The following is a 12568-nucleotide window of genomic DNA, read 5'->3' as shown; positions in this document are numbered from 1 at the left end:
GGGCACGAACCCGTGTCCCCTGCATCGGCAGGCGGACTCTCAACCACTGCGCCGCCAGGGAAGCTCCCCACTGGCTTTTGAGACCTGTAACTGGGGGCTTTTGGCTCCTTTGACAGTTGATTTTAGCAGCACGGCCCTTCACAGCAGTCTCTTGTTTGGGGAGGAATAGGCAAGAGGTGGGGAAGTGGAGATTAACTGTGTTTTCCTGTCATTCTATTCATAGCCCCCAAACCTATTATGATCTGTTAGTTGATAGTTGCCTTCCTCAAATATTGGCTCACAGAAAGGGGAGGGAATGGGAATTTCGGGATGCCTTGATAAGTGACCTCACTCTATCCCTCTAGGCACTGGTTCTGGTTAAATCTGCAGCAGCTTGAGTCCCAGGACTCAATCCTCAGAGCCTGGAGCGGGGATGGGAGGCTTTTCCTGGTAACTATTGATCACCAGCAGGGGGAGCGCGAGGATCGCAGATTCTCTTAAGTGTGATTAAAACCCTTTACAGAGTAGAGTGGGTTTTCAAAACTGTTGAAGACTGATAGTTATGAATCACTTGCCTTCTAACTCAAATTTTCATTCAACTTTGCAATTTAAACTGTATGATGACATCAGGAAGGTATTAAGGCCAAGAATTAGAATCAACCAGTAAAGCTACAGAAGAAAAGAATCTGTAAATGGTGAGGACAGGAAGGGATTATTGAGAAGAGCTACTGGGGTGCTGGTAATACTGTTTCTTGATCTGATGTTGGTTATAGGAATGTGTTCAGTTCGTGAAAATTCATCAAGCTATAACACATAGTATAGGTACATTTTTCTGTATATGTATTAATTTCAATAAAATGTTTTAAAAACTAAAAACAAAACCTCTATGTATAACACAAGATATGTATTGGATTAGGGTGACTGTTCTTTTTACCGCATAAATCTTAACCTTATCGGAGTCACAAGACCCTCTGAAAAAGACCCAAGGTTAAGAACTTTTGCAGCAGCAAAATGGAGAAGAGGAGCTAAGCATATGAACAGATAGTTCACCAAAAAAAGAAATACAAACATATGAAAAGATGCTTACTTTCAGTCTTCAAAAAAATGAATGCTTGTTAAAAGTGCACAGAGATACCAATTGTAACCTATCGGGTTGGCAACAATTCCAAACTTTGAGAGCACATTCGGTGGGGTTGGAGGTAGGGGGTGGGCAGTAGGCAACAGGCTCGCTCAGATATTACTGGAGGGATTGTGAAATGACAAGTCTAGGCATCCACCCTGTAGATGACATTTGTAGATCCATGCAATGACTTATGTAAAAGGTTAGCCATTGCAGCATTGGTTGTAAGAGCGAAAAGATTGGAAACAACCCAGATGTCCATCTGTACAGGACCGGGCACAGAAACCGTGGTGCGGCTCCATGCAGAAGCGCTAGGTAGCTGGAAACAGAGGAAGCTCTTTGTGGACTGAGGAAAGCTCTCCAAGATACAGTGAGTAAACAACAAACAAACAAAAAACCAAGATGTGAGCTAAGAATATATATTTGTATTACTTGTGTGTGAATAAAGAAACACTGAAAAGGTATACAGGACAGCAAGAGAAGCAGGTCAGAGCATGGGGGGGCGGGGGAGCCAGACTTTGCACCGTGGACCTTGGGTTCTGATGTTTGAATCCTGAAGTATCTTACCCACGCCAAACAACAGCCGCGGCAGATTTAAAGAGCCCTGTTCTGAAGCTGTTGAGCTAAGCTTCTAGGCTCTCATACTTGTTATATCTGCCAACTGCACAATGGCTGGGTTTGGTTTTTTAACTTTGAATGAAGCTGTGTCTTGATGAGAGTCTTCAACTTATTCTGCATTTGAGCTGCTGTGTCACGGTTTCCTGGCTCAGACTCAACTCCCAAGAATTCTTTCCTTGCCCTGCCTGTGCTCTAAACCAGTCTGCCGCCCTCTCAAGGGTTGACATCTACCTATAATTCATGAGCATCTTATTCTGCCTGAGGGAAGAGGAAAAGGTTTCACCAAAAGAGTGCTCCTGTGCCCTCAGATGCCATCTGAGACCTTGGTCTTCGTCTGTTCACCTTTGCCTGTCTCTACCGCCATTCTTTTCCCTTCCCACCTCCTTAAAGTGTCTTCCCTCCAAGACCAGCCCCCACTGTAACATCACTTTGGTTCCTGTCTCTTGCACCTTCTCTGGAAACTCACACCATTTTTTCTGTACGTGCAAACATACATCATGTCTTCTCCTGTATTTAAAAAAACAAAAACAAAACAAACAAAAAAACCCAAGCCCACAAAGCCCCTTTCTACCTGGATTCCCCCTAAGTTCCTGTCCTTTTTCTCCCCATTAGACCATAGTCAGTGTCTCTCCTTTGATTCTCGTTGTTCAGTCTGCTGCAACCAGACTTCCATCCTCACTGAAACGCTTCTGGCCAAGGGCAGGAGTGGCTTCCTTGCTACTGAATCCAGCAGCCCCTTTCGCAGCTCTCACGTTGCTTGAGTTCTGAGCACTGTCTGACGCTGGTCATGGCCTCCTCCTCAACTCACTCCCCTTCCAGCTTCTGTGGTCCCTGCGCCCAGGGCCATCCTCGCTGCCTGTCCTGCTCCGTCTCCTCCCCAGGCTCCTCTTCTGCTCATCTGCGGTCCTCAGGCCTCGCCGCACCATGCTTCTCAGCTCATTCACTCCCTGGGTGAGCCTGTGTCAGAGAATAGAGAAATCCACTCTGACTAGCTTGAGTGGAAAAGGAATTTACTGGAAGGGTATCAGAAAGCTCACTCAACAAAAGGGAGTGCTGAACAGCCAGGCCTCATCAGACTGGGGACACAGCCTTTGCCAGGGGCCAGGAATTCACAGGCAGCCCCTCGCCATCAGATGCCACGCGTTTGTGATCCCTCCACGCCGCTCTGCACAGGATTCAGGTTCTGAGGGGAGAAGCCCTGGGTGGCCCTGCAGCAGCCGTCAGCCTTTGTCCCCCACTACCAGTACCTGGGGACGACCACTGTCAGCATTTTGTCGCAGTGCTGTGATGTGCCTAGGAGCCAGGCTGGCTCTGTTAGAAGTCCGGCTTCACCACACCCACCCCTCTGTGTGGCCTTGGACATGCTGCCCAAGCCCCTGTGCCTCCATTTACTGCTCTGAAAAATGGGGGTAATGACAAGACCCACCTCAGAGGGCTTGGAGAGGGTCGAGTGAGTGATTTGATAGGACACTGCCAGGTTCCTGGTGAATGTCCAACAAATGTTAGCTGCTATTATTATTATTATTTTAAATGTATCTATTTTTTTAATTTAATTATTTTTTTTTTGGCTGCATTGCACAGCATGTGGGATCTTAGTTCTCCGACCAGGGATCGAACCCTCACCCCCTGCAATGGAAGTGTGAAGTCTTAACCACTGAACTGCCAGGGAATTCCCTAAATGTATGTCTTTTTATTGCTGATAAACTATGTATACAGTTTTATATTCTGCTTTTTTTGTCATTAACTATTGTAAGCATCTTCCATGGCACAAAATATTCCTCAAAAACATTTTTTTTTTTTTGGCCATGCTGTGCACCATGCGGGATCTTAGTTCCCTAACTAGGGATCAAACCCATGCCCCCTGTAGTGGAATTGTGGAGTCTTTTTTTTTCTTTAAATTTATTTATTTATAATAAATAATAAATAAATTATTTATTATAAATATTATTATTGATAATAAATAAATTGTTTTTGGCTGCGTTGGGTCTTTGTTGCTGCGTGTGGGCTTTCTCTGGTTGCAGTGAGCGGGGGCTACTCTTCGTTGCGGTGCGTGGGCTTCTCATTGCATTGGCTTCTCTTCTTGCGGAGCACGGGCTCTAGGCACGCGGGCTCAGTAGTTGTGGCTCACAGGCTCTAGAGCGCAGGCTCAGTAGTTGTGGTGCATGGGCTTAGTTGCTCCGCAGCATGTGCGATCTTCCAGACCAGGGCTCGAACCCGTGTCCCCTGCATTGGCAGGTGGGTTCCTAACCACTTCACCACCAGGGAAGTCCAGGAAGCACAGAGTCTTAAACACTGGACTGCCAGGGAAGTCCCCAAAACGTAATTTTAGTGAACGAATTCTAGTCCATTACTTATATTCATAATTTCTTCTGGAGTTAACCATTCCTTTATTTTTGGACAGTTGTGTCTGTGTGTGTTGTATATGTGTGTGTTTGCTATAATAAAGAACTCTGAAAAACAGCACATACTGTGTGATTCCATTTATATAAAGTGCAAAAATAGAAGTAATCGATGCTGTTAAAAGTCAGGACTGAGGTTTTATGGTGGGGTGGGGGGCAGAAGTCACTGGAAGAGTGCAGGAGAGGGGCAGCCTGTGGTGCTGATGACATACAGTTTCTTTATCTGGGCGCTGGGCCCATGGGCCCGTTCTAGGTGTGAAAATTCATCAAGCTGTATTCTTAGGACATGTGCATTTTTCTGTATGTATATTATACTTCAATAAAAACAAGAATAAAAATGAACTCGGAGCTGAAAAATCCTTGTTTGTGTGTATATATACACATAAAAACGTGTGTGTATATATATCTAAGAATGATTATTTACTCAGAGTAGAATTTTACACCTGGAACACCTGAGTGAGAAGGAATGAGCTGTTTAAAGTCGCCAGTAACGCACTGATAAATTGCCTAAAAGAAAGGTTATCAGCCATTCACACACTCAGGGTCCACCTCCCTACACCCTCTCCAGCAGTGAGATGATCTTGTTTAAGTCTGCCTGTTGTAGCTGTCATTCCTTTATAAGGTCACTTTTATTTACCACATTTCACTGAGATGGTAGGAGATGGTTCCCTGCCCAAGGTGCTTCTGCATACGTTACCTTTTATAATGTTAATAAATTAACTGAGGAGTCCCATAAACCCTGGTTAGACATATTAACTTGCTTCCTGCCAGGACCATTTTCCCGTGTGTGGAAATATAACCCGTGGCGCTGGTAGTACATTGGGTTTTCTTGTTTCCCTGTTCCCCTTGCCCTAAGATGTTTAGCACATGGCATCTCTTCCTGGGGACAGCACAGTTCCCCAATCCCAGTAATAGGCTCTAAAGGAACCTGGCTCAGGTAAGTTACAAGCTTAGATGGACAGACCCATTAATCTGAACTCTGCATGTGGCCTTCTCTTCTCAATATACCTGGCCAATCTTTGTCCATATTTCAAATTCAGATTTCCATTCAATGTACTGCTCTCACTTGCAGTTACCCTAGCAGTGTTAGTCTAACCTCATAGAAAGAGAGCTTTGTTAAAATGAACTACTGTTTCTAAGTCCTTTGTATTTTGCAAAGTGCATTCACACATGACAGCTTGAATCCCCAAAACAATTCTGGGAGGTAGGTATGTTTATCTCCATTTTACAGTTGAGGCCCAGAGAGGTGAAGCCACTTGTCCGGCTGGAGATTGTCAAGGTCAGATCTTAAATCCCTGCTCTTCCTAAAGCATGGTGCCTTCAGCAAAGGAGAGCCAGAAGGCTGAGAATTACTTCGGGGATAGGAGAACCTGCTTTGGCTGAAGGAATAATTGCTGAAGAGGAGTTGAGGATTAGAGGCCACAGAAGGAGTGCAAGCATGTTAGGCCTGTGGTTATGAGAGCCTGTGGCTGGACCTGCTCTCGTTATTATGGGGCCCGGGGGTGGGGGTAGGTCTCTGGGACTCCAGAGACCAGGGCTCCCTCTTGCTCTCTCCAGGGCCCCCATTGCTACCACTTCCTGCTGCTCAGCCCTTGGGCAAGTCACTGTACTCTGAGTCTCAGTTTCTCCACCTGCAAAATGGATATAACTACCTCTCTCTGCCAATTTAGAAGAATTACTTTGAGGATCTGGTGAGATGGGGCATATGATGCTGCCCTGGGAATTTTATTTTATTATTTATTTATTTTTGGCTGCTTTGGGTCTTCTTTGCTGTGCGCAGGCTTTCTCTAGTTGCGGCGAGCAGGGGCTGCTCTGTTGTGGTGGCTTCTCTCACTGCGGAGCACAGCCTCTAGGCACGCGAGCTTCAGTAGTTGTGGCACACTGGCTCAGTAGTTGTGGCTCGCGGGCTCTAGAGCCCAGGCTCAGTAGTTGTGGCGCACGGGCTTAGTTGCTCCGCGGCGTGTGGGATCTTCCCAGACCAGGGCTCAAGCCCGTGTCCCCTGCATTGGCAGGCAGATTCTCAACCACTGCGCCACCAGGGAAGTCCCGCTGCCTTGGGAATTTTAAAGTGTGGGGCACAAGGAATCCCTTAAGCCGTGTCAATTGTGCTGAGGTTGAAAAACCCTGACCTACGCCTTTGCCAGTGCTGGATATTGCCATTCTTTTTAATCTTGCCAATCTGGTAGTTCTAAAAATGATACCTTATTTTACTTTGTACCTCTTCAGGAGAATGGAGTTATTTTTACTTCCTCCTTAATATATTATTTGATTTGTTTGTTTGTTTATTTTTTGGCCGAGGCTCACGGCTTGCAGGATTTTAGTTCCCCAACCAGGGATTGAACCCAGGCCCCAGCAGTGAAAGCGCCGAGTCCTAACCACTGGACCGCCAGGTAATTCCTTGCATTTGTTATAATGAACATGTAATATTTTTGTATTTTTTTGAAAAGCCATTAAAGGTTTTTTAAAAAGCTATACCTCTTTGCTGGTTCGTATGCAGTCTATTCTTAAGGTTTGATCATGTAAGTGCCTGCTTGTTTTTCCCTGATAAGGTGTAGCAAGAAATCCTCAATGTGGGCCTTGAGAAGCTGTCAATATTTCAGGTTCAAGTCCCCCATCCTCTGGCTTCAGAATTTCTCCATTTCTCTTCCAAAGTACCTTCTTCCAGCAGACACCCAGGCCCAGGAGCCACCTCCGAGGATCATTTTAGTCCAGAGACACTCCTCACCACAGACCAGGGCTCCAAGACAAAAGCTTTCCCAGGCTGACCTTAGGGCACCCGAACACCTGCCATGGACTCAGCTGCCCAGACGCCAGGAAAAATAAAATCCTCAGGCTCCTTTCTTAGCTGTGAAACCTGAGATCCATTCACCCTGTGCACCTCCCAGGCATTGCAGCCAGCCAAGGCCATGGGGCTTCTGCAGAACCTGGGGCTGCTGGTATCAGCTCTGGTGCGTCAAGGATGTGCTCACATTTCCCTCCTCTGGGTCCTGTCCAAATGGAAAAGGGCTAGAGCCCTGCCCCAAGCCCAGCCCAGCATGGCAAGGACCCCTAGAGAAGGGTCCCACTCCTTTTACTTGGCCCAGAGCAAGCCATAGCCAGCCTGAAGGAAGTGTCCATGGAGGACTGGTTAGTATTACCTGGATCCTCCTGAGAAAATGTCCCACGTGGCAGAAATGGCGTAGGCTTGCCTGAAGCCTTTGCACATGGCCCAGTAGCAGACTTTCAAAGTGGGCAGGCAGCTCCTCCTGGCCCAGGGCCAGGCAGGCAGGGCTTCTGCTCGTGGTTCTATGCCTTTGATGTGCAGCTCACTGTGGCTTTACAGGAAGTAAGGGCAGATGTGAGGCTGCCTCGTCTAATGGCTCTGTCCACTCTCTGGAATCCACACAGATCCATTCACACAGTGGGATGGAATGTCCACCCTGTGAGGCCATGGATGCCTGAGACGCCCCTGCATTGTTGACTTAGAAAGAGAGAGAGAAAGAGAAAGAGAGACTTAGAAAGAGAGAGAGAGAGAGAGAGAGAGAGAGAGAGAGAGAGAGAGCGCTGTTAAGAGGCTCCCGGAGGGAAGGGAAGGGAGTGATGTGAGGGAAAGAACACCCACCCACAAGTCAGGGCCTGAGTTCTGCTCCTGCCTGGCTCTTTCTCTGGGACACATAAACCACTTTACTTCTTTGGGCCTCAGCTTTCTTGCTAATCGGTTATGGATAGCACTAACTCTTTTCCAGTTTGCAATTTTCTTAAATAAAAACATTGTCAATTAGATAAAGCTGGCTAAAATAAATGAGAGATTTTAAATGAAGTTTAGAACCAGTCCAGTTCCTGTTGGTTAGTTTTTCTTATTCAAAAGTAATAAGTGCTCAGAACAGGAAAAAAAAGAAAAGAAGATACAGCCAAGCGAAAAGTAGTTCATAGAGAATTCATAGAGAACACCCAGAATTCCACCGATCCAGAGACCGTGCTTGTTGGTGTCTTGTTGGGATCCTTCCAGAAAAGAGGTTCTTAACGTGTATTGGTGGATGGGCTTTGGGGGAAGAGAGCCCCTGAATGATTTAACAAACCCCCCTCATGAGCCATTTAGGATGTTTCCATTATTTTACCATTACAAAGAATGCCGTGCAGAGAGAAGCCAGATGAAAAAGAATTAGAACTTAATGAGAAAACAAGAAGAAAAACAATCTAAACACCTGACAAAAATGCTTTAAAGGGCACAAAAGGAGTGCACAAAAATTACCATTCAGAGACAAAGGATTAGTGCTCATTTTCAGCCATTTACATTTAGGTCAACAAATATTTACCGGGCAGATGCTGTTACATGCCAGACCCTGTGCCAGGTGCTTCCCACCTGAAGAAGAGATCTTCTTCAGGTGAAGCAACCAATCCCACGGTCTGCTCCTCAAGTCAATGCCCAGCATCTGTGATGTCCTGCCCTGGCAGGAAGGGCCTGCCAGCTCCCTGTTGAGTCATTGACCTGTGAGCATGCCCAGACCTTCCAACAAAGTATCCGTGAACAGATGGCCACGGCATGGGGGCAGCAAGGCCCAGACCTTTGAGGACAGACTATGCTGGTGACACTAGAAAAGGTTCTGCAGCCTCAAGAGGGGATGAGTGGGGATGGAGAGAAGCTGAGTCAGCCCTGACTGGAGGATATAAACTGCTGTCCTCCCTGCAAAAAGCCCGTGTGCCTGAGAGCAGTGCTTTTCCCACTCGTGTGTGTTGATCTCCTGGGGGTCTTGTTAATTGTGGATTTCGATTTAGCAGGTCTAGGGTTGGGCCTGAGATTCTGCATGTCTTACTAGTTCCCAGTGATGTGCTGATACTTCAGACCAGACTTTGAGTAGCAAAGCCCTAGGGCAGTGGAATCACAGTCTCCTGGAAGAACTTTAAAAATATGGAAAGTTTGGGGCTTCCCTGGTGGTGCAGTGGTTGAGAGTCCGCCTGCCGATGCCGGGGACATGGGTTTGTGCCCTGGGGACACGGGTTCGTGCCCTGGGAAGATCCCACGTGCCGCGGAGCGGCTGGGCCCGTGAGCCATGGCTGCTGAGCCTGCGCGTCCAGAGCCTGTGCTCTACTGATTCAGAATCTTCTGGTCCATTTATTCAGTAGTTCTCAACCGGGACTGCATGTTAGAATCATTTGAACAGTTTTTTAAAAAGCCGATTCCCAGGGTCAAGAATCACGTGATAGCCTCCCTTCTTCCTTCCCTCCCTCCCTCCCTTTCTCTCTTGCGGCTTTAGTTTGAAAGTCTCCCGCAGGTGACTCTGATGACCAGCCCAGTTTGCTTGGGGACCAGAGGCAGTGTTTCTGAGTCCTGGCCGCACATCAGAGTCACCCGAGAGCTTTACAACATGTCGATATCAGGGCCCCTCCCCACAGACCAATTGATTGAGAATTTCTAGGGGCTGAAGCAAGTGGTTAGCGTTTCACAAAGTTCCCAGGGTGCAGCCCCAAGGGTAGAGACTGATATAAAAATCATCTTGGGATTCTCAGTGGAAGTACAAGTTACCACACTCTCTGCCGAACATTCAGTTCAAGGTCTGGGGTGAGGGCCAAGAACCTGTATGTTTAACAAGAGATGCTCATGAGATGGCAAGTTTGGGAAACGTTAAGGCAGAAAAAAGATCCTTGGGTTGGAGTCAGAAAGACAGTGCTCCTGGCTGTGTGACTTCTCACAGGTCACTTAGTCTCTCTGAGATTTGTATCTCCATTGATAAACCAGAGATGATAATAACTGCCTGAGGCAGGGATGGATAAGATCTGTTTACCCATCCATAGGACAGTTGTTGGAAAGTGGCTGCTACAGGCCAGGGACTCACATACCCAGCTCTGCTTTGCATTTAAGTGGGGCAGCCACAGGGTTCTGTCCAATGGAATGTGAGCAGAGTGAGGAGTGCTCACCTGGTGTTCTGCTCTCTCTTTACTATCTGCCCATAAAGATCTATGCCCATTGGATATCAATGCCTGGGTGATCTTGGAAGCCGCAAAGGCAGGTTGACAGAACCCCCTGCCCCTCCCCCCACCGGCTGCTAATTGGACTTAATGTGAGTGAAAAAAAACTTCAACTGGGTAAAGAAAGTCACTGGGATTTGGCAGTTTAGCTGTTACAGTAGCTAGTGCTATATTAACTAACACACTGCCTCGAGGATTGTGGCAAAAACTAAGTTATCAAAAGCAGAGGCTGCAAACAAACTACATGAGGGCTTAGCTCTGGCTCACAAGTATGTTTGTTACAAGACCAACTTGGGGTCTATGAGTCGCCACAATCCCCACCACACCCTGTGGGATCATACCTGGCCGGCCTCATATTTACGGCATTTATGGCATTTCTCTGATCTCTGTGGCTTCCTGAGTCAGCGGGCCCTGATGTAATAGATGTAGAAGTTAGATGTATTCGCTGTTAGGATTTTTCACAGTGAATTCCTTTAGGTGACTTTTAATTCCCAGGAGAACCATTCATCCTGCCCAGAATTTGGAAGCAAAATCTCCTGAGTGATCCTTACTGGCTAAAGGATGTCGTCCAGCCCCACCCCACCCTGTGACCATTTCAGCATCTGTTCTATGGAGGTAGCAGGAGGAGGAGAAAAGAACTCAGGTGCTGGGACTTCCCTGGCGGCCCAGGGGTTAGGACTTCACCTTCCAATGCAGGGGGTGCGGGTTCGATCCCTGGTCAGGGAGGTAGGATCCCACATGCCTCGTGGCCAAAAAACCAAAACATAAAACAGAAGCAATATGGTCACAAATTCAATAAAGACTTTAAAATTGGTCCAAATCCAAAAAAAAAAAAAATCTTTAAGAAAAAACAGCAACAAAACCTCAGGTGTATCTGGGGATCAGGTAGACGCGGATCCCAGCTCCAGCTCTGCTGGTTCCTAGGTGGTGATACGAGGTGAGACATTTTCTGTTTGCCGAGCCTGTTTTCCCCTCTGTCAAGTGTGGACATTAATACTCTTCTTGTGGGATTTCTGTAAAGGACCTGGCTAAAGGACACTGAGATGACCATGTTAATTCCTCCCTCTTTTCCTGTAGTGTGGGGACCAAGACCGGCTTTGCCCCCAGTAGTAAGGGGAAATCCAGTAGTATCTCTTTTTTTATCAACTTTGAATTCTTCTTTTTTTTTTTTTAATTTATTTTTGGCTGCGTTGGGTCTTTGTTGCTGTGTGCGGGCTTTCTCTAGTTGTGGCGAGCGGGGGCTGCTCTGTTGCAGTGCGCGGGCTTCTCATTGCAGTGGCTTCTCTTGTCACAGAGCATGGGCTCTAGGCCCGCGGCCTTCAGTAGTTGTAGCACGCGGGCTTCAGTAGTTGTGGCATGCGGGCTTCAGTAGTTGTGGCAAGCGGGCTCTAGAGTGCTGGCTCAGTAGTTGTGGTGCACGGGCTTCGTCGCTCCGCGGCATGTGGGATCTTCCCAGACCAGGGCTCGAACCCGTGTCCCCTGCATTGGGAGACCTGCGCCACTAGGGAAGCCCCAACTTGAATTCTTTTGAAAAGATACAAATAATGCGCTTCTATTGTAGGTATATTAATCTGCTCTGGCTGCCATAACAAAATACCGGAAATTGGGTGGCTTAAACAACAGAAATGTATTTTCTGGAAGCTGAAAGTCCAAGATCAAAGTTGCCAATGGAGGGCAAACTGAGAAGCTTATTTTCCTGGTGCATCTAGTTGCTCAATGATAAATAAAACATTATAGCAAGGTAAGCAAGGATATATTAAGGAATTTATGTAAAGTTCCCATGAATGTTTAGGATAAACTATGTGTCAGCAAAGGCATTATGGGGCTTCTCTAGTCATGCCTCAGTCTCCTGGGGTGAAAGTGTGACCTTGGACCAATGAATGACTTGACATCGCTGAGCCTCACCTCCCTCATCTGGAAAAAATGATTACTGTGCAGGTGAAATGAGGTGATGCATGTAGAGTGCTTGGGTTGATAAATGCTTGCTGTGCTGTTGTTCACATTATTGTCATGTTATGACCTTATGGCTAAAAACAGAGACTCTGGAGCCGGTCAGCCTGGATTCGAATCTCAGCTCCACCACTTTCTAGCTAGATGACCTTGGGCAAGGTCACTTAGTCTCTCCGTGCCTCAGTTTCCTCCTCTGTCAAGTGAGGCTAATAGGATTATTGTGAGGGTTAAATGAATTGATGGTGCCTGGACACACAGGAGTGCTATGTAAGTGTTTGTTCAATAAATCATAATGTGTTCCCGTCTGCCCTTAGAGGTCCTTCTGGAGAAAAGTTAGAAAATAACAGCTTCAAACACAGACGAGCTATTTCCAGACACTGATTTATAAAGGAATGTATTTCTATAACACCAGTTGTCCTATTTGCCTTTTAGAAGATTTGAGAGGCAGAATGCGTTTATAATGGTGGAATCTTCGGCAGGTGGCTGGCCAGATTCGAGCTATCTGGGGGCACGGCCCACTTCCCTATGGCTCCTGGTGCCCTTCCACCGAGCCTGA

The sequence above is a fragment of the Delphinus delphis genome, chromosome 15 (assembly GCF_949987515.2).
Source record: "Delphinus delphis chromosome 15, mDelDel1.2, whole genome shotgun sequence".
Lineage (NCBI taxonomy): Eukaryota > Metazoa > Chordata > Mammalia > Artiodactyla > Delphinidae > Delphinus > Delphinus delphis.
The sequence above is the reverse complement of the archived record's forward strand: the minus strand, read 5'-3'. Positions refer to the sequence as shown.